This window comes from Camelus ferus, chromosome 35 (assembly GCF_009834535.1).
Source record: "Camelus ferus isolate YT-003-E chromosome 35, BCGSAC_Cfer_1.0, whole genome shotgun sequence".
Taxonomy (NCBI): domain Eukaryota; kingdom Metazoa; phylum Chordata; class Mammalia; order Artiodactyla; family Camelidae; genus Camelus; species Camelus ferus.
The window spans coordinates 897,201-919,727 of NC_045730.1; the positions used below are offsets into that span (position 1 = coordinate 897,201).

The 22,527-nt window shown below is 57.2% G+C and overlaps 1 protein-coding gene and 1 long non-coding RNA gene across 2 annotated transcripts in view; both read right to left on the bottom strand.

Moving 5' to 3' along the window:
* The window catches only part of ADARB2 (adenosine deaminase RNA specific B2 (inactive)), a 382,017-nt gene that overhangs the window by 231,055 nt on the left and 128,435 nt on the right, over positions 1 to 22,527 (bottom strand). The gene's annotated exons all lie outside the window — the stretch shown is intronic.
* On the bottom strand, positions 316 to 19,841 carry LOC116661527. The gene is made up of 4 exons (XR_004317412.1): positions 19,773 to 19,841; positions 11,501 to 11,507; positions 6,295 to 6,299; positions 316 to 326 (listed from the first exon to the last, which is right to left on the bottom strand). It is a non-coding gene; the product is annotated as an uncharacterized LOC116661527 (long non-coding RNA).

The following is a 22,527-nucleotide window of genomic DNA, read 5'->3' on the forward strand; positions in this document are numbered from 1 at the left end:
CTTCAGTCTCTTGTTCCCCCTCTCACTAGTATGTTTCGCAGGCCATTTATCATAAAGGAGACCTATTCCAGGGTAACGTTCTCCGAGCTCTGACTGCGGGACCGGCCCCGAGTGCACCCGCCAGCTTCTTACCAAACCCCAAGAGGCAGATCTTCTTGTTACCGTCCTTTTCCAGGGGAGGAACTGAGCCTCCGGACTACGTATTTTTATACCTGGAAGGTGCAGAACCAGGAGCCACGGCCTTCTCTGGACTCAGGGTCCACAGATGAGGCGATCAGACCCGCCTGAAGCCAAGACACGGGAAAAGCCGCCGTCCCCTACACGTCCTGCCCGTCACCGCGGTTGCTGGGCTCGTGTTCCCATGCCTGTTCCCCTGGCAGTGGCCTTGGGTCTGTGTCCGTGGAGGCAGAGGCAATGCTGCTGCCTGGCCCTTGGCCACAGTGCCAGTTGGGAAGGGACAGTCTCAGTGACCTTCTGTTGTGGAATATCAGGGCTGTTATCCCCCATTACGGTCAAGGGGACCCTGCCTCTGGGACAGTGTCAGAAAGTTCTAGGACCGTAGGAGGAGCCACGGCCCTACAGACAAGCTGCCGTCCCTTCCGTCAGCCCGCACGCTGTGGCCCAGGCTGGCGGCTGTGCAGCCGGGTGCAGGGCCTGTGCCACGACACTGCCGGCTGGAGACCGTCCCCACCAGCAGCAGCAGGTCTCAGGAAGCGCCATCAGCTTTGGTCCAAGCTACCTTTCACCAGCCTTTCCCCCTCTGCCTCCTGGACCAGCTGAGAGCAGCCTGACGGGGAAGTGTCTGCTCCACACAGACGGAGGAAGCTCGACCTCCACGCCTGCCTCTGCCCAGCCTCCCAGCCCATCGCGGACACCAGGAGCCCCGGCACAGCCACAAACCCTCAGACTCGCCCTTGGAACAGGGGCCTGTGACTACCTTGCAGAGAAATGGGGACCCCATCAGGCACCAGGGGAACGTTTTAAACCCCCTGTTCACAAAAGCTCAGATGCTGCTGGCTGAGGGGCACGTTAGCCACGCTCACCTCCAGCGACAGGGAACTCACTACCTCCAAAGTGTGTCTGCAGTTTCTCCTGAGGAAGTCCATTCCATCTCTCAGTAGTTTGTTAGAGATTTTTTTTTTTTTGTAGACACTCAGCTTAACCGTCTCCCTAATTTCTGTTTGATAAATCAGTCTAACTGCTCAGAGTGACGGGGCTGGATGTGAGCTCAGTCCTTGCAAACGCTCGGCGCGTTTCCCCTGCAGTATGGTAATCACTGGCGATGTGTAAAAGAAGGTGGGTGAAAAGTGACAAATGAGCAGAAAACTCCACCTTCTAGTAAAGGTTAAAAGCACACGTCAGACCTTGCAGCCTCTCACAGCGGACGGGACTCAGGCGGGCTGTCAGCACTGCGCCTCGAAGGGCGAGGAGAACACAGCCGACAGGAGAGCGGGGAAAAGCGGCGGGGGCGCTGGACTCGACGTGCAAGGCGAGCCGAGCGCTTCGGATGAAGGGCCAACCTAAAGTGGGTTCTGCTTCTTGCCTGGGAGGCTTACACAGCGTGTGAAAATTCTGCATACGTGTTTCATATGTGCGCGCGCGCACACACGCACACTCACTCAACATACTTACAATAAATACTTTTTTATGGGAGAGCTTCTGACACGCTACTTGACTATAAAAAGTTTTTTCTGATTTCCTGCCTTGTCTTTGTCAGTTGAAAAATACATTAGTGAGGAAATTACTTTCTAAGAGGAGACTAATGTCAGACGATGAATTTTAGCAACAGAAAGTAAGGGATAGCGACAGGATATCCAAACGAGACAGCGTGGTAACGGGCTCCCGCTGACGGGGAGGAGCTGCCCCGCGTCCCTGCCTGGCAAAAATAACAAGGTCCTCAAAGGTGCTCTCAGCTCCGGCTAACGTGTACCGTGACCCCAGGAAGAGCTGAAGCTTGCTTTTACAGAAAAAAATAGTTTCTAATTATCTTCATGCTTAGGTACTCTTGTGAAAGATAAGAAATTTCAACAAATCACAAACACAAATGCAAAGGAAAGACATACCTGTTAAGACGGAAGACACACATTACCAACGTGAGCACTCATTTTAGATCACCCTGATACAAAATAATTCAATACCATAATCTCAGGGCACTTCAATCTAAATCAGTGTTGACAAGAAATGAAGTATGTCCAAAAGGGTTAAAAAGCCAGTAAATTTCACTCAGAGCAGCACCAGGAGGTGGGTTTGGGTTTGTCCACACTGGGACCTTGCGCCTGCTAACCTGGAGTCACCGAGTTCAACCATTACCGAAACTTCATGGAAACTTGATGGCACAACCCAGCATCAGTTCTTAAAGCCAGGTGGAGCGTTGTTTGAACCAGTGCATTTTTAAAGGAAAGAAAAGGTCCACGTTTCTTTGGAGAGCATACGGGCTATCGGACTTCACACTGAAAACGGTCTACACGAGCAGAGCCGCACCAGCGCCCCTCCGCTGGCTCTTGGGGAGTGCGGATCTCAGAACCCGCGGCTCCCTGACGTCGCCCTCACCCCGCGTGGGAAGCGCTGGTGGGAGAATGCTGCCCGGAACGCGAACACGTCCGCCAGCAGCAAGGGCCCCGCCACACGCCCTCCCCGTCCGCGGGCTACGGCCACTGCTCTGTATGTGTAACAGAGGACAAATCTGACTCCATGTTGGGTCTGTTCCTTTGGCTTTAACCCTGTGCCCTGTTCTCTAGGCTTAGTCTTGCCAGCTCTGCACTCACGTAAGGATAACAAAGTTGCAGAAGAGAGAATGCCCTTTGTTTAGTTGGAGACTTTGCTGAAGCACCATGAGCCGGCCCAAGTGGACAGCTCGCGGAGCAAAGAATTCCTGCACCACGAAGTCTGCAACAACCAACCACACCCCCTCCCCTGGCTTTTTTTGTATAAAAGGAGCCTGTATTCTGACTGGAGCAGGATGGTTCTCCAAGTCATGAGTCTGCCAGCTTTCCGAATAAAGTCGCTCTTCCTCGCCCCAACACCTCACCTCCCAATTCCCTGGCCTGCCGTGCGGCGAGCAGACCCAGTCTGGACTCGGCGACGGAAGTGGTCAACAAGCCTGCTCCAGATCACCACACACCGCACCTCCGCGTGGAAAATGGGACACTAATTGTCTGTTTCTGAGTTTTTAGACCAAAGGGTCTCATTCTACGTATTTGTGTAAGAATGACAACTTTTTTGAATACCTGGCCCGACAGCTCAGAAGTCACAACCGGAACGTGCCTGAGATCACAAACGCCCAAAGGGTGTGGGTTCTGCCTGCACTGTCCAAACACACCTGAGCGACACCCGGTGCACGGCCGGTGCTGAGTGACCACTGAGTGAGCAACCAACCTCCATCTTTTACCTCTGAGTCTCCTTGAAGCCGGGGCCCTGGCCCCCAGGACGGCACGTCAGGCCGTTCAGTTTCCGTGTGGGGTGATTAAATATTAGTGAAAATGGTCAACGGCTAAGCAACATGCTGATTTTGGCAAGTTTATTATAATTAATGAATAATTTATTCACTATAACTAATGATTATACATACATTATATTTTACTATAATTAACTTTCCCAGGTCTCTTTCTCAAGTAGTATATCACTGCCAATCAGATTTTTTGATCAGAATAAAAACACCACGCTGACAAAATTCACACAAAGTGAATGCAAGAGGAAAAACACCTATCAGCGTTGGCCTGCTCCAATAAACACAGTTCACCAGATCCGCCCAATGGCACCTTCCCCAGCAAGGCCGAGACCTGGGGTCCCTCCTGGGGAAACGGGGGGGCGGACGGGCAGCAGCGCCAGCCCCCCAAGCCAGGGAAGTGCCACCCTGCCCGGCCGTCACGTCCGCAGCCCCCGTCGCCCAGCAGGAAGTGATCACCACGTGTGCGCACCCAGAGCTGACAGGCTCCCACGTGGCACCTCGGTCAGTCCTCGGGGTTGAGGAGGAAGCAGGAAGCCGTCTCCGCTTACAGACGAGGAGACTGAGGTGCCCACGCACCAAGGCCACAGAGCTGGGCTGGGAGCTCAGCTCTGACAGACGCTGACATGTGCTTTATCCACGTGCTGCCTCTTGACTAAGACCCACTCTAAGAAACAGCAAAAAATAACATAAAACGAAATCCTGCAGGCAGGGCATCAGTGATTTCTGAAGTGTAGTTACTGAAGTCTCCCTTTTGCAGAGTTTTAATACCCTTGCACCTGTAAACGCAGCCATCTGGAGCTGGAAGGGGAGTGACCGCCCCCCCGACACACACACACACACACACACACACAGGCTCTGCGTCAACCTCCACAACCCTCTCATGCTCCACACCTCCTCCCCCGCCACCACTGGCCTGACCAGCCCAGAGACAGGCCGCTGCAGAGGCCAGGAGACGGGGGCGGTCCCTCTGCCAACCCCACCGGCTGAGGACAACAGTCAAGTCCCACACCCACCACAGGAGCTTGGCGTGAGCTTTAACTGCAGGGGGCACTCCTCCAGGGCCTTGCCAGCCTCTCTGGGGTGCAGCCGCCCAGGCGGCCCTGCCGCTGATTCACTGTGCATGGTGGCAGCGCTCCATCCACGTCCCTGAGCTGCCACTGCCGCCGCCGAGCTCTCCCTGCCCCGGGCGGCCTGCTTACTGGGGAGAATTACTCACTTGCTTGTATGGTGCATGCAAAACAAACTGCTCTTCGCTGCCTACATCTATCCCCTCGCCAGCGATCACACTGCCTGGGGAGCTGGGGGAGAGGATGAGGAGGTGGGGGCGGGAGGCCTGCGGGAGCCAGGTGGTGACTGGTGACGAGCCGTGCAGGCTGACCTTGTCACGGGAGCTCTGCCCCGTCCCGCCCGCACCAGCACCAGCCGAGCGGAGGCCAGGGCGTTGCCGGCGCTGTCTGCAGGAGGGGCTGCCACCGGGGTCTCTGGAGCTTGGGACTTCCACTTTGTTTCGTTAATGTTTTCATTTATGACATGAAGTTTCAATGAGAAAAAGAGGACGCCTGGAGAGTCTCCAAGCGCGCCGTCAGGCTGACATTCATGGCCCCTTCAAAACTGTGGGTAAGGTCCCTGCAAACACATGAAAGCAAGACCCACGCAGAACAAGGCCGGTTTCCAGGCATTTAGGAGCTTCACCTTCTTAGTGAAGGGAGAAGAGGCAGATATTTGGCAAAAATCTCAGCCCTGAGAACAGATGCCTGCAGAGGCTAAAGAAAGTGACCAACAGGAGGAGGGCCAGCTCACTGCTAAGTGGATGTGCAGCTCGGCCAGGTCTTTGCATGGCCCAGCTGATGGAACTGGTCCCGACCCGACAGCAGTGCTCAATACGGCCCCTGGGGGAATGGATGGGCTCAGGGAGGGAGATGCACACAGGCCGACAGAACCTAGGAGCGCGGTCCCCCACCCACCGGCAGAGCCGGCAGAGAGGCAAGCCTCCAGCCACAGGGAGCACAGCCCTGGGGTAGGAGGCCTCCCTGGGGTTGAGTGGACTCCTCCGACTCCAGCGGCCGTCCCTTCTGTTCCTAAGTCTCCTGTTTTAATATCTGGGGGGAATGGTGAAGCGCCCTTTGAGGTGCGACAAGCTCAGTGCAGACTCGGGGTGAGGGTCTGCCCGGGGCCCTGGGCGGTGACGGGCACCCAGCCCCCAGGTCATCCTGCCCCATCCCGATTCTAGGAACACACTGGGGCGGGGGGGTGTGTGGGGGGATCTGGGGAGGAGAAGGTCCAGAAGCTGCAGGCCACGCCCCCCGCCAGCACTCCCGAGGCCTCCACTGTCGCCTCCACTGTTACTTATTGCTGCTCCATGTTCCTTCTGAGGCATAATTAAAAAAGATAAATAACTGGAGAGACCCTCACCAAGATAAATGGATAGTTTGAGGCCTTTCCATTTCAATGCCTTTTTCAGGAACATTAGCGAGAAAGCACGTGCTTTAAAGGCTAGAAGCTTCACGGGAAAGGACAGCGCGGCTGCAGGAGCTGACACCTGCCGTCCTGCGGCTCTGGCTCCTCCTGCCACTGGCCCCACGTGAAAACAAAACACGTGTTTCATTTTATTTTATTTAGGGTCTATCCAGAACTGGAAGTTCTAATTTATGAACCCAAAATACCATTAAGCTGATGGAGGGAATCTGAAATGAGTACATGTCTTCTCTGAGAGGAATAAATTAGGGAAATCCAGCAAGACTGGAGTTTAAAGACATACAGGCGTGTTAGCAGAAAGCTCAGGAAACTGAAAAAAACCATTTTCTACAGGTTTAGAAAGCTGCTGCTTCCTTTGTGAGGAGGGTAACGCTCTCTGGCCTCCGAGCTTCTGAAGATGACGAGAGGAGGTTTATTCTGCTTCTGTGCTGCACTCAGGCCTTTGCTTCCTAAAATAATCCCTCTGCCTCAGTAACAGCCTCTTCAAAGCAGGGTTCATCTCAGGCCCCCTCGCACAAAGCCAGGCACAAAGCGACTTTCCTCAGCCAGAAGCCCCGACGTGGGGCGGGCCGCAGAGCAGGCTCCACTTTCCGCCTGTTCCCCCGCCGCCCCAGGACTCCGCATAAACCGAGTCAATCCCCACTGCCCTGGACACACATCAGGCCCCGGTGAACAGCTTACTTCCAAAGTATATTTTTTTCCTAGGAAATATTTGTTCCACTTTTCCCACTCATGCCACTCGCCTGGTTTTACAAAATAAACCCATTATGCTTAAAATCACCTCTGCACTCCCCAGAGAGGTATCAACCTAGAAACGACCTGAGTGCCTGAGAACGGCTCCACACTGGTCTCCAGTCTGGAGTTTCGGCTTTTCTGGTTTACGTGTTCACGCAGGAGGTAAGTCCACAGTCACAGGAATTAGCAAAACAGCACTAGCGAGGCCGGCGCCTCAGGGCTACGGAGACGTCCAGTGCTGAGTGCCTCCCAGAGCCGTCTGCGTGGAGAGCATCTTCCCTGCGCTGGGCCCTGCGCTGGGCGCTGTGTGCCCAGGAGCCACTGCTGTGCGCCCGTCTGCAGGGGGACCCAGGCCCAGGAGGCTGTCACACAGGTCCTGACCATGCCTCCCAGGCTGGGTCAGCTCTCACAGTCTGCATTTCCACAGAATTTTACTAGGACATTATTTATTTGGTGCTTAGAGCAACCCCAAGGAGGCAGACACTTGGATGAAGCTCAGAGTCTGAACAAGGAACCCAGATACGTGGCTACCGAATCACAGGCCCAAACCACATCGACCTGAACCTCCCACCCACGTTTGGTTGGATCAAGCTAAGTGGCCTGCATGAGATGCGTTTCAGAGAAGAAGGAATCCCTATATGGCCTTGAAATGTCCCCAGTATGTGTCCGGTTTGAGATCGTATCACAAATTGGTGCCACTTACAGATTTTCTGAGTCCAACACGACTCAACCTGTCTCGCCAGCACTGAGTCACACAATCTTCTGCAGGAAATGGCCTTTCCCCGTCCCTCCCCACATCTGAATCCTTCCTGACACTCTAATCTGCAATGATTTCTCCCTTCTCGTCTCCACTGCTTGTCTGGTGGCAAGCATGCCCACTCGTACCGTTTCCGCGCATTTTAGGGCTCAAAGTGCTCCTTTACCCACCATGCACGGGTCTCGAGTGTTCAGGCCCACAGGAGGAATTCTAATTTGTTGATTACTTTGCAAGAATAGTCCTATAACCAGGTCAGCCTGCCAGAGTGGAGGGCTCGTTCTGGTTTGAGGAGCCGGGGTCCCTGGGGCCAGCCAGGTGTGACCGAGCTGCTGGGCCCCGGATGTGGTGGCGGGACACCCAGTTCTGGTTTCCCTCCCACTTCTAGCTCCTGGAGCCACTGGCTTGCTGGGTTTCAGTTGTATCGCTGAAAAAGCATATACTGACACAGGGCACTGTCAAGTTCTGCGGAAGCTCTTGCCTCTGTGATCTGCACAGAATTACTCCCCAGATCACCCGCGATGAGACAGCGCCTGGAATCGGGCAGATGCAGACGCCCTGAGGGGTGGTAACCGCAGATGGAGGAGGAGTTTCTCATCCACCCTTAGGGGGGAAGGGCGGATTTGCAGCTTGCTGGGCTCAGCCTACACCTGGAAACATTGTTCCTTTTCATGATAAAGCACAGTTACAGACTCTCCCTGAGGGTCTACACAGCATCAAACGCTGGTGGACGATTAAAGCCGCATGCACGTGCTGGAGCTGAGCACAGACACTGTGACGGTCTCTGGGACTCTCGGGGTCACCACTGCGGTTACATTGTTTTTTGAGGCACGGGGCTAAATGACAGCTCGACACCAAGGGCTTGTAGGCGGGGCGACATGCCTCTATGAGGTCACAGCCCCCGTCCTGTCCTTGTGGGCGGCATCACCTCCCCGCACAAAGGAGTCAGATGCTGGTCCACCTGCATCAAACCCGTGCTTCCCGCCCCTCAGATGTCCAGTTCTTTACTGTCTTAAAGTAAATTGGCACCTTTTCCCCCTGCCCGTCCACAAAGACCCTTCATAGGGGAGCTGCCCTCTGCGGTGTGACCTGCCTGGTGTTGGTTCTGTGGGAACAGAGCCCAATGCGACTGAAAAGAGCATGTGTGTCACGGATCAGTGACCACAGGTGGGGTCCTTTGAAGGCGGCCTCTAGCAAAGGCTTAAGCCCCGAGCGCCGCGCAGGGCGGGAGGCACGTTTCCCGGGTTAGGAGCGCCGGCAGGACAGCTGCAGCCTGACCTCCCAGCTGAGGTCACCGCAAGGACACCGGGGGGCTGTGTCCTCCTCCGTCCCGGCAAGGTGAAGCCCACACGCTTCAGGAGTCCAGCTAGTCCCACGCAGAACAGGCCCCTGGGCCGCCCGCCTCTGAGGCGCGCTGTGCGGTCACCGCCGCAGGATGACAAATCACCTGTCCGCGGGGCTGGCGCTGTGGCAAGGCCCCAGCACAAAGGCAACTCCATCTTTTGGAGATCTAAGTCAGACGTGCCCAGCACAGGAGCCCCCGTCCTCAGGGTCCTCAGGGGCCTCCAGGCCCCACTCTCTCCACCTGCCTGGGATGTGTCCTCCGTGCAGTTCACCCCCTCCGCCCCAGTCCCACAAACCCCGCCTCCCCAGGGCCTATCGGGGCTACCCCAGCCCGAGACCTCGGGTCTCCAGCCGGCCCACCGCGGACACCGGGGGAGGCTGCTGGCGGTCCTCGAGAGACGGCCGCCCGGACTCAGTGGCCCGCCCCCGTGAGATGCCTTGCCCAGCGGGGCAGGGGTGCGGGGCCTGCGTCCTCGGAGCGCAGACACGGGGCTGGGCCGTCTCCAGGGGCGAGTGTCCGCCCAGCGTGCCCTGAGGGCACCGCGAGAACAACGGGGTTGGCCTCCAGGCGGACACAGGGCACAGCCTGCAGAAAGGGGAGCCCGCTAGGCACGCGCCTGCGGGGCCCTGGGCGCCTTCACTCACCGTGGGCGGGCGGTCTCCGCAGGGCTCGGGGGCCGGAGAACGGCGGCCGGCACCTCTGCAGCGGACGCGTCGCCGTGACTAACCCGCCGCTGACCGGCCGTCTGCCCCCGGACCCACCGCCACACGGCCTGCGCGTGTCGCCACCCCGGCGGAGGCGCCCCGAAACCGCCCCCGGCCTCCAAGAGGCCACCGTCTAGGTCAGAGACAGCTTCTGACCGACTCTAGCGAGGACGTGGGAAACGGCAGGAGCCGACGGGCGTTGCAGGGAGTGGGGCGGGGGGAAGGGCCGCCTCTGCAGGGGACGCTCCTGCAGCCGCCGCTGCCGCCGGACTCGCGGCCGCGCGGCCCCTGGGCGCCCGGGGTCCGAGCCTTCCAGGGCCGTCTGCCCGGAGGAGCCGGGGCGCCAGGCACCCCTCGAGCGGTCTGCTTTCCGCGCGTCCCTCCCACGCAGCTTAGGCCGCAGCAGCGCGTTCCCACACACTTGCTTCGCGGGAAGCTGTGAGCGTCCGTCTGAGGCGCAAATCGCACACGCACACGTGGACACACACACACGTCTCACTCGTCTGCCTCTCCTCCGTAAAACAGCGCACGGATTTAACCCTCCAGATACCTGAAGTGAGCCCACGTGAGAGGACAGTCTGTATAAACATCAAGCATTTGTACTAACACGTTTCTGGCACGTTTTACTCACGTCTCTTCACGTAATGACTTAAAACTTTTTAAGGCACATCACTTTTTTAAGGTCATCCATGTGGCTGTCAGTTAATACCCTGGAAAGTAATTTTAAGATACTTCCCTTTGGGTTAATAGGGCGTTCAGAACAACCTGTGCTTATCTGAGAGTCCCAGACGTCCTCAGACCTGGAGTTCTGCACACACCACCCTCAGCTCAACCCCTGCCACCTGTGGACCCGGAGACAGAGAGGGAGGGAGGGAGACAAACAGACCACAAAACCCTGTTTCTCCATATAAGATGCCTGGCTCTGTATTATATATTCCTTATTCCAGGAAAGGCCTTAACACTTGACATCAGAACAGGACTGAACTGCGTGTGGGGTGAGGATACAATTTCCCTGGAACTAAATTTCTTTAGGCAACTGTGCTGTATGGTGCCAAATTAATTGTAATAATTATAACTAATAATTTACAAGTTATGCACTTGTCACATGGGCATCTTCAAGTTACCCTCAGGGTGGAGCTCTCCGTGGCGCAGGGACCCTGTCCTTGCTCCCACGGCAGGAAGCGGAGGCGTCAGGTCAGGCAGAGAAAACTAAAGCCAGCCTACTAAAAGCAAGGTGACGGGGAGAAAGAATTCAGGAACCTTCTCCCCCTAAAGCAGTGCTTTCTGTTCGGTTTATGTTCGGGGCACAGGTGCTGGAGAAGCCTGATCTCTGTCTAACGGGGGCTCACGCCCTGCGTGTGGTCACAGGACACCCCCAGCCCGTGCGCTGTGGAGACTGTGACGAGAGAGGGGTGCCACAGGGGCCTTCAGATTCCGCTTCTCCCAGTGGCGTCTCTTCAGATCCAGACTTTGAAAAAACATGAAAGCAATGAAACGCTATTAATCAGAGCTCGACGGTGTGTCTCTGCTTGGATAAGCTGTGTCTGGTGGCACTGCCGTTTTTAATTAATGACTCGCTGGCTGCAAACAGGCAACGAGACTCAGCCCTGGGAAAGGGAGGCAAGAGGAGCCACGGAACGTGAAACTCCATTTCCTTTGTGCTGAAAGTCTGCTTCCTCCTTCAAGAATCACAGTAGAAGGCATACGCTCTGTCTTACTGAGACTTCTCATTAACTCTGCCTCACCTCTGGCCTCTCCTCTCACCTCCAAGGCTGCAACTTCCGGGACACGTTTCCTTTCTCAGTCTGTGGAGGTCGGACAGCAGGTGATGTGTCCTGGGCTGAAAGCTGTTCCCAGTAACAGCCCTTGGCAGGCTCCCAAGGGTGTGAGTGCACTGTTTACGCAGACTGGACAGAAACACTTCAGGACCCCAGGGTCGCAGCGCTGCCCTGAGCGCTGCCTTTGACTGGGCAATGCTGAAGGAAGGACGGCGGGGCTGGGAGCTGCCTGGGGCCCAGAGCTGCACGCCACCCCTGGACTCCATCTCTGTCTCTCCGTGTGTCTCTCTGGCTCTGACAGCTGAATGCAGCACTTGTGAGGATGAGGGTCTCGGGGCCCTGGGTTCCCAGGCAGTCCTGCGTCCAGACGCAGCCGCAGACCGAGCGTGCGAGACCGTGAGTGAGGCCCCACCTCAGGCGGCCGACGCGCAGCCTGTGTGGGGCCCGCTGGCCTTCAGCTCCCCACTGAGCCTCTCCTGTTCCAGGGCCAGGGCACACCTATTGTTCTGCTGTGAAATCACACCCAGCTCCCACTTTTCTGTCTGAAGTGCCACGATGCCAGCCAAGTGGGGAGAAAAGGTTCTTCTGAGATTGATTTTTTTCCCAGACACCATGGTTCTGTTCAATCGAATTCACTCAAGTTGTGGTTAACAGAAGCACGGTGGGGAGGAGGACATGTCAAATTAGCAGCTTTGCAAATCTCCTGTTAATTGTCAGCCTAATTAAAAAATTGCTAATTATAATGTTTATAACTTCAAATAACTGCTCAGCTATAAAGTACGGCCTGTCAGGTGTAAACAGGGGACTGGAGGGAAAAATCAATCGACATCTGTTAATTTATCAGCGCGCATGCCGCACTGAGACACGGATCTCCTCTGCACTGTAAGTCTGTGGTGTGATACAAAGACCAGTTCATTCAACACCTGCTTAATAAATGATAATGGCCGTTTTTGCTGGCGGCCCCGGGCGTCTGCTTATCACACCCCCATCCTGTCGGAAGCCCGAGTGCGAGTGCCAGCACACAGGACTGGCGGCGGGGTGGCGGGGCCGGGAGGGGGGCGTTTGACAAAGCAGCGGCCGGTTTATCAGAGAGCACAGGCCCCTGCAGCTCGACTGGAGGGAAACGTCCAACATCTGCTGTGACGCAACATGAACAACAAAAGCAAAACCTCAACACACACGGGGGGAGCTCTCTCTTTTCCGGGAAGAATTCTGGAACCCCGAATTCCCATTCATCCAGAGCGTCACTACAGGGTCTGTCCTGGGACCAAGGAGGTCAGAGGACAGTGACATCCACTCTAAGATCTGTGCATGTCCAGTCCCACTCTGTCCTCTGTAAACGCACCCACTTGCCCACGTCTGCAACCGTGCGTGGCTGGGTCTCACGTGGGGTCACACTCTCACCCTCAGGTCCCCACTCTCTCCAGGCGCCAGGGGACCTCCTGCTCCCTCTGCCCTCGTCCCCCTGCCCCATCGCGATGCTCCCACACATACCTGCTTCCTGGCCTTCCCATAACTCACAGCATCCACCAGGCTTCCCAGAGGAAAGTCACAGGTCAGCCATCATGAGGTGTCTAGCACTGGGGCGTCTCCTCCTGATTCAGCACACTTTTTTGGTAATTTATTCTGTGCCAGGAGTTATATTAAGACTGATGAAACCCGGAAGATGATAAAAGTGCTGTCTTCTGGGGGCTCACAGCCCAGTGGGACGACTCTCGGGACTGCATGTGACAGGCGTGGCCGCAAAGACCTCAGGAAAGTTCTTCCCGGGCTCAGTGCCCGGCTCACAGATCAGGTGGACCCCAACAGGGGCCCCAGAAACAGGGTGGGTGTCTCAGGATGGCTTGTCCCCACAGTTTCTGGGTCCCTCATCTGGATCCAGTTTCCCGGAGGAGTATGTGGGGAAGGGCAGACAGCAGGTGGGGACACAGTGGCCTGCCTCCCGGCCGGGCTCCCTTACTTTCTGATCGCAGCACCTTTGTTTGAACTTGGGATCCAGTTCAGCCTCATCTCAGCAGCCCCGCCCAGGTCCATGCTTGGTCAGGGTGGCACCTCCCCTCCAGCCCCCAGCACGGAGCTGGAGGGGTGGACGTCCACCACTCACAGAGGGCCTGGTCCCGGGGCTGTCCCTTCCTTCCGGGCCCTGAAGTCCCCTTGCCTCCCCTCCCTGTCGGAGGAAAGTTCTGTCTCAGCTCCCGTCTCCCCATCTGAAGAGGCACCTCTGGCTCGGGGCTACCCTGCAGACACAGGAGAGCAGGGATCAGAGGAGAACCCCACCCTGCGGGCCGCCAGAGACAGAGGACCATGTGTAGTGATGGTGCCTGGACAACACCTGCCTTCTCTGTGTGCCCGGAACCTGCGCTTACAACACCCAGCAGGTGACGTCAGGATCCTTCCGTTCACAGTCTCCCACTTGCCCTGAGTCTCTCAAGAAGAGGGACGGAGGGAAGACGTGGGCTCAGGGGTGCTGGGGGAGCGGAGGGTCGGGGGCAGGGAACAAGCCTGTCCTGGGTGAGGACAGACGCTCTGCTGAAGCTCACATCAGCCCATGGCGGTAAGTGGGCAGGGCGGCCCCCAATGGCGTCCACACCCGAGTCCTGGTGGTAGAATGTGGCACCTTAGGTCACTAGAGCTTTGCAGATGTAACAAATCACAGACCTTGAGAGGGAGGTGTCTGGATCACCCAGGCCCGATTTATCACCTGTAGCATCAAAGCAGAGAACTTCCTTCCACTGAGGCAGGGGGACGCCCGGCTGCAGGGGTCAAACCCCAGCCCCTGGAACACAGACTGCCCCCAACTCCCTCACCGCCATCCAGCCAGGGAGGGCCGGGGCTCGGCGCCCCAGCCTCAAGGAGCTGAAACCAGCCATCGACCCCAGGAGCTGGGAAGGGGATGGAACCTGAGCCCCGGAGACAGTCTGGCTGAGCCTGGACTTCTGCCTGTGGGGTGGGAGGGGACGACTGGCTTGTTTAAAGCTGCCAAGTGGTGGCACTTGCACCACAGCCCAGGGGGCGAAACAAGTCAATTTCTTGCTCAAGGGGCTGTCAGATCTGGGTGGCAGCCCCTCAAGGTGACTGGAGCTGGGCGGTCCACAGGCCCTTGAAATCCACTGCTTCCAACTGGTCAAAGAAGAAAGAACACTCTGAAAAGCCCCGGCCTGGAGGGGCTCACATCCCTCTGGTCCTTTCCACCCACGGTCAGCCTCGTGACCACACGGGGCTTCCCAGGGCTGGGACCTCAGTCCAGGCTGCACGGCCTGCTCCCAGCAGAAACCGCACTCGGGAGAAGAGTCTTCCCTCCTCGGACGGCTGTCCCTGCTGCCCGCCCGGCGCCCTGGCTGTGGACGCCGAGGGCACTCGGTGCGGGTGCAGACGGAGCAGCAGCAGGCCCCGGGCGGCGGGTGACCTGGAACTGCTGGCGCCGTCGGACGGAGGGGCTGTGATGCACGAGGAACAGCCACATCTCTGTGTCGGGAAGTACTGCGGCAAGGCTGAGCTCACGTCCACGGGGTGTGCACGTGACTTGTATGTTCAGTTTCACATCTGAGCGATTCAGCTAATAAATTATTATAGTGTGTAAGGATGCGCTTTTAAACCTATAGACCATTTTTAGAGCAGGTAGCTCAGGTTTACAGGGAAACTGAGCAGAAAGCACAGACAGCTCCCTGTGTCCGTCCCTTCCCATAGGTTCCCCTTCTATTTACAGCTTGTCAGTGGAGGAGGCAATACTGACACATTATTGTCAACCAGATTTACACCTGGGCTCACTGTCTGTGTTGCCCAGGTCTCCTGGGTCGTGACGAATGCACATCTGCTATGAAGGCGCCACGCAGAGCGTCCCTGCCCTGACGGTCCTCCCTCCCACCCAGCCCCGGCAACCACGGAGCTTATTCTGTCTCCATAGTTTTGCCTTTTCCAGGACGTCACGTAACGAGTCACGCAGGTGCAGCCCCTTCAGACAGGCTTCTTTCTCTAAGCGATGGGCATTTAAGATTCGTCTGTGTCCTTCATGGCTTCATAGTCCCTTTCCTTTTCGCTGAGTATTCCACTGTCTGGATGGACCACAGTTAATTTATCCATCACCCCCTGAAGGACAGCTTGGTTGCCTCCAAGTTTTGGCCTCGATGAATAGGGCTGATATAAACATCTGCGAGCGGGTTTTCTGTGGACATAAGTTTTCAACTCCTTGGGTAAATATCACGGAGTGTGACTGCTGGGTGTGACGGCTGGAGTACGTTTAGTTCCGTAATAAACCACCAAACTGTCTTCCACGGTGGCTGCACCACTTTGCATTCCCACCAGCGGTGATGAGAGTTCTTGTTGCTCCACGTCCTTCAAAGGCCTGGCTGAGGCACCTGTGTGAAGCCCGTCGCAGGGCTTCCCTGCGAGAGGGCTCAGCCCAGAGAACTGCACCTGCTCAGGGACTCCAGGCAGCAGATGTGGTCCCCGCCTGCTCAGCACAGGCCCTGCACTGGGCATCCCCGTGGCCGTCCTCACCCAGACGCCTCAGGGCTTGCTGGGCACCTGCCTGCTCCAGCGGCCCCTCACTGACGGGAAACTGAGGACCGGGGAGGTGGGGACCCTGCAAAGGTCCCAGCCAGCAAGCAGCGATCGGAGGCTGAGACGCGCGCGGCCTGCTGCCTGCGGAGCCCAGGGGCTCTGCCCACATCCACGTCACTCACGTGGGACTCGCCCGGAGCTCAGCATCCAGGGCGGTGCTGGGCACAGCGGGCCCACATGGCCTCAACTGCGTGAAATGAGATGGGAGAAGAAACAGACGAAGAAGGAGGAAGACAGGTCACGCTTGGGAGGGCGGTCAGGGAGCCCGGGCTCCCGGTCGCCGGGCAGCGTGGGCGGAGCCCAGCGTTCTGCCGTTGTAAGCATGAGAGGAGCCTGGCCTTCTTGTACTAAGAGCTCCTCGTCTTCCGCAGGAAGCGGTGGAATCATAATAAAAAAAGAAACAGCCTAGATCAAGTCACTGCTGCTTGAACATCTGTTATCTCGGTCACGTCCCCGGCTCCTTTGCTCACTGCCCAGATCGTTCCTGCACACTGAAAACTCTGCATGCGGTTTACGTGAGACCTTCACGCTGTCTCCAGCCACTGGAGAGAGCACGGGGGTAGGGTGGTCCCGGGGGCCAGCGGACTGGCGTGAGGCTTGGACGTGGGGTGCCCTGGGGTGGGGGAACCGGGCGCAGACCCCTGCGTGCTGGAGCTGGAGCAGACGCTGGGCGCCCTCTCTGAGGCGCTGCCATCACACAAGTCAGCTGAACCTCGCGTGGGACACGGCGGTCCTCACCGGGCAGTGGAGGGGCTGACGCTGCACCTGGCCGCCTGGGCCCCCTCTTCCAAGTGACCGCCGGCAACGAAGGAAAGTGTCAGCAGCAATGAAACCCAGAGAGCGACCCAGCTCCTCGTCCTGGGGAGGCCCGGCAGAGGGACGGATGTGTGGAGTGACTGCTGGTGTCCCACGAGCTCCAGGGTCACGTGGTACTTCTGGCAAAGATGTGTGCGCTTCCACACCTGCAGAATTTGTGTGGACTCTGAAGAGGCCCATCACGATCTACTAACACACAGGATTTTGTTTTGTTTTTTCAGTTATCATCATAGGATTATCTGTATTAGCAGTTGAAGTCAGGAGATGCTGTTGCATTTACAGCAGGCACGTTTGTGTGAGAAGTTACCCGCAGAGATTGTCCCAAATAGTTTAATCTGAAACCGTAGATTTCATGATCTCCTCTCTTTGGGAAGTCCAGGCCGATGACTCAGTGCTGAATTAAATGCCACGTGGTCATCGGGTGGGTGCTGTGTGCACAGGCCTGGGATCTGTCTGGTCCCCTCCCTCTCTCTCTCCCTTGGGCAACCAGGACTGAGGCGCGTTTTTGTGAGAGTTATAAAACATGTGAACGTTTCATTTAGCTACTTTTTAAGAACCAGACAGACAGTCAAATTTGGTCTGTTTGAGCAGAGCTCACATATCACGCGGGGTAAGTAAAACTGCACGCCAAATTGTAAAGGGGGTTCTCTGTAAACATTTTCACCAACAAAAGCATTTTCATTTTGCAGATAATACCGGCGATGGTCCCAGGGAAATAAATCATGCATTTATAAACAGCAAGTGCTTAGAAGAAGCAAACTAAGCAATTTCCTGGTCTCCACTGGAACCAAGGGGTCCTTGTTTGCACAGCTGAATATTCAAAGGGCTGTTTACCATAATTGGAAGACACTTGACAGTTTAAGCAGCCCACATTTAGCGGGCTTCAAAATAGGTCCTAAATTATTTGTTGCAAGCCCTTTAGATTAATGAGGGAGAACGCTGCTCAACTGCCCCCCAAAGCCACCAGTTAGAGGCGATTCTGGGTTATCCTGAGGGATTCCTGAGGTGGTGACAGAATTCTGAGTGCCCTCTGTGTCCTTCTCGAACTCCACAAGAGCCACCTTTCCAGTCTAATAACCTTTCATGAAAGCAATCTAAAACTGTCAACAGGAAACCGGAAGCCCCACGATGGACCGGGGCATGCCTGGAGGCCGTGGGGCGTGTCGGACTGAAAGTCGAGACCTCCCCTCGTCCCCTCTTTGCTCTGACCCCTCGGGGCCCCTTCTGGACCGGCACCCTTCCTGCCAAGCCCAGTTTCACCAAGAGTCGCGCTGAGTCAGTTTACAGAGGACCCCCACCCCCGGTGATAGCCGGTCAGGCCCCTCTTCCCAGACCCTTGACGCCGGACCAAGTCCCTGCTGTGACTTCCCTCTGCTCCCCGACCCTCGGTCCGGCCCCACTAGGGTGGGTACAGTCTCTCTCCCTGTTGCAGTGGACCTGAATAGAGCCCCCTCCTGTTTAACTGGCCGGTGAGATTTCCTTTCACACTCTGGACGCCATCAGAATTCAGCTGCATGATGCTTAGTTTATCCTGAACGAGGCGCTAAAAACATCTGAATTGTCAAAATAAACGTCTCAGACTTTAGGCTGTTAGTTCAGTGGGAAGCCCCTCAGATACACATCTGGAGACCGCAAAAATATATGTGTGTGTGTGTGTGTGTGTGTGTGTGTATATATATATATGTGTGTGTGTGTGTGTATTTTTTTTAACTAATATTTCAGGTAAGGCACCCAAGAGGCTTGGGTTCTCAGTGTCCCGGCATCCTACTCCCTGACGAGAGGCAGCAGCAGAGTCTACGAGAAACGCTGCTGGGAGGGAAATGTGTCGGCTGGGTGCCGCAGCTGAACACAGCTACAGAAGGCTCAGGAGGAGCCGGGGAGAGAACTCGGCGGGCACACGGCAGTTTGGGCCACGTAATGAGGGGACCAAGACCCGCACAAACATCCGAGGCCAGTGCCTGAGGCTCTGCGGCATCTTCCGACGGTGGATTTTCATAACCATGAGCCTCTGTCTCCAAGGAAAGACTGTTTACGTCTCTGATGCGTTTTTATGTGGCCAAAAGTCACTTTAATCTCGGGTCTCTTTAAAGCAGAAGATCTCTCCCTCTTTGCTGTTTGCAGGACAGTTCTCTTGTGTTCAGGGAGACACATCTTCTGGTGCTCCTGGCAGCAAGGTTCTGGCGCGTGTGTGGGAGCCGATGGGGCACCGCGCCCACGCCGGGCTCTGGGGAGGTCAGCGGCCCGACCAATTTACTTTATCTCAGACGGGCTGCTGGTGGCCGTGCTCACTGGAGGGCAGTCAGGGGAGGAGCTGGGAGTGGAGCAGGTGTCTCCAGCTGCCAAGACCCAGGGCGAGGAGCCTGGTGAGGAGGAAGGAAGGCAGAGAGGCAGCAAGACTGTCTCAGGGGCTTGGGGAGGCCGTGGACCGGCATGGACCCTCCCACGACCTGAGGGAGAAGAGGCCCCATACTGGGGTTTCTCCTCTCCCCTCGACCACGTTCCCAGCCTATGTGGGCCACACAGCCATGCAACTTCAAGCCAGGCTGGGCACCTACCAGCAGTGTCACATCTCCAGTTTGCTCTTGGGTCCTGCTTTGCGGTCTCAGTGTCAATCTGGAGAGAAGTGAATCCTGACCCAGGCCTTGGGGTGGGAGGCAGACGGGTGGTGAGTAGGGGCAGACTGAGGCCTGTCTCCAGTCCCTCCCCTGGGGTGGGCTGGGCCCTGCTCTGACACCTGACAGCAGGGCCCCCACAGGGGCTGACAGCCCTCGCATTCAGAACTCCTCTTCCTCCCCCTCTTGGCCGACGCCCCCAAGCCAGCCCAGAGCCAGCCCTGCTGAGCCCGGTGTCCTCTCAGCAGCACCAGCGAAACCAGAGCGGGGGGCTCCCGCGCCTACGCACCTCGAGCTACACACAGTTACAGGACGTAACGTCCGTCCGTCAGGGCTTGGGGCAAGTCTAACAGCAGGAAACTCTCGTCTGTGCTGCCAGCCACGGATGTGGGGCTGGCTGCTTCATCCTGGGAAAGGGAGGTCCAGGGCCGGCCCTCGGGGGCTGGTGGCCTGGGACAGGCCCAGCCTGAGGTCCAGGCACCTCTCTCACTCTGAAGAGCGGCCAGCTTGGGTGGTGATTACACCGGCCCACGTTTCAAAGCAACCTGTGCTTTGTGCCCCCACGGCCAGGGCGGGAGGCATCGCTCCTGCCCATCCCACGCCACTCACATCTGTGCAGGGGGAGCTGATGAGAATTCTGCATACGTGGAATTGCTAATGAGAGATTTGCCCGCGCGCTGTTATTTTGCCTTGGTATCTGTCCTGAACGAGTGGCTGATTACAATCAAGGGGACAGGCCATCACCCAGTGCAGCTCCTGGACCCTTAAAACCTCGTTTTGTGTGACCTGGTTAATTGAGGCGTCTTTCTCTTAATGCCTCATGACAGCCACTGAGGGGAGAGCCTCCGTTACAGTGTCTGGATCATGCTCCACCCCGACCGCTCTGAACTGATTTTAGAGCCACGGGTGCCGCAGGGCACGCAGCCCGCGTGTCACACTGTGTTTATCCAGGGTGTTGGGAGAAGTGCCGCGAGGGCCCCGGAAACCGGACCCGGGGACGCGGGTTCTTCACCCAAATGTCCTCGCTTCGTCCCTTGCCCGGCTTGCCTCTCCCCCTGTCCAGTGTTCGACAGCAGGACCCCTCCGCACCCCGCCAACCACCGCGGGCGTCAAGGAGTTGGGGGCTGACGGCATCAAGTAAGCACAGCGCGTCTGCCCAGCGCTGAGCCCCGCTCTGTGGACCGTCCGCAGCCTGCCCCTCCTCCGTTTCCCTGAAATGCATTCATCTGCACTTCCTTTCCCGTGCAAAGTCCATAAATCCGACAAAGTGCTTGCGGCCGGTCAATTCTGGACAGGCCTCTGCTCCCAACTCTGCCTTCTTTCTCCTGTCCCCTCCCCGCCCGCCTTTGCCGGTCCGGGGTCCCTGCACAAGGAAGGGCTCTGCCGGCTCCCGCCTGCGCCTTCACCAGGGCCGCTGTTTCCTAGGCGGGGCTCCCTTCCTCCTTACCATGCGGTGCCTGCGCTTCCTAAGGGGACAAGAACCACTGTGCTTCCCCCAAAAGCGCCCGGTGCCAAGGTCCCCACAGGACGCGCGAGTGAGTGCGGGACTTGCCCCCATCAGAGAAAATCCAGTCCTCCATCTACTGCCTCCGCCTCCCCTGAAATTCAGGACCTTCCTGCCTCCACAGCTCCGGGTGGGCAGGCGGTGGAGTGGCCAGTACGGGTCCTTCGCCAGAGCTGCCTCAGAATGAAGGGCTGCGGGGCTGCGCCGGGCGCCGGGCGGGGTTTCAGGACACACGGATGTACTTAAACAATAAAGGCTTCTCTATTCTAGGAACTTTATAACTGAGGATTATACCTCATTGATCATACAGTGATCTTAATTTTCTCTGGAAGAACAGTGTTCCCTTGCAAATGGCGATGGCTGTGGGTCTGCCTGCTAGGGGATGGGGCCCCTCTGGAACAGTGCCTTAGAAACACCCCACGAGAAAGCGGGAAACACCTTGCGTCACGGCGTCACCTGGGCGGGGGTAACGTGAAGCTTGGGAAGCCCGTCTCACGGATGACGTGCAGTCTTCTCGTCACCCTGACCCGTGAAAATAAATCCTGATTGGCTTTGCTCAGAGAGGGAAAGTCGGCCTTGCTGCAGCACTGAAAGGAGCTTTACGTCCACGCCAGGCAAACCGGGACACGCTTTTCTCCCTTTCACCTTCCCTCGCGGTCCCTTCTGCACCAGAACACACCCCGTGTGCTCTCTGTGTCCTTCTCCCCAACAACTCACAAGAGACAGAGCCACGGAAATCTCATCGTGACGGTCACTATTTCATTTCTCTCTGTCACAGGGAAGTCCATCCAGGACTTAAAGAGGCAGAGTAACAGAGTTAAAAACCGAAGAAGCCCTGAGCCAGGAATCAGGACAGAGATTCCAGCCCTGGGTCTGCAGTAAACTGTGTCTCTCTGAGCAAGTTGTTCGCCGGGGCCATGGCACCTGCCCTGTACATGAGGGGGTGGAATCGGACGGTCCTGAGGCTCCCAGAGCAGCAACGCCCAAGACCCCTGGCTCCACGCAGGACGTTCTCACCCCCGCCGGCCCCGCCGCCATCATGACCTGCCCCGTCACACTACCTCCTGTGCACAAACCTACCCCAGGGGCTTGGGGGCTAGGCCTCCTTCCCTGCAGACAACCCTCCCAGCACCGAGGCCCCAGGAAGGGCGGCGGGTGAGCGCCGTGGCTCAAGGGCAGGTGGGGGCATCATGGGCTTCCGTGACGGCGAGGGAGGGGCTTCCCCAGCATCTTCTCCGGCGGGAGTGGCGGCAGGACGAGGGTTCCTGGGCATCGTGCTCTCAGCCAGGGCATGCAGCCCCCCCGGACGGCACCTCGGAGGCACGGAGCTGCAGCTCATCAGGTTCATCGGTGTTGACAGGGCGGCCAGCGCCGTGCACTTAGTTTTGTGCACTTCCCACCAGCTCCCAGGTCAGAGCTGGGGACCAGGGAGGTCAGTCAGGGTTGCACAACCAGTACAGGCAGCACCAGTGCTCCCACGGAGGCGCGTCCGGCCCCAGTACAACTCACTTCTCCATTCTGACTCAAGAACCCTTTGGTTCCAAACTAAACGTATGTGAGAACATTGAAGGGGTTTCTCGTGTGGGGTCCAAACCGGCCTGGCTGATGGCACTCTGGGCTGTGACTTCAGAGGAAGGACGTGGGGAACAACACCGTGACCCCATCAATGACATCTCGTTTGTTTCCAAAGAAGGGAAAGGGTGGGTGAGTGTAGGTCTGGTCCTGAACCTGCCTCTGGGCGGGAGTGTGGCTCCCACTGCTTTCTGGTCCGTGATGCTGAGAAGCTCCCTGTTCCG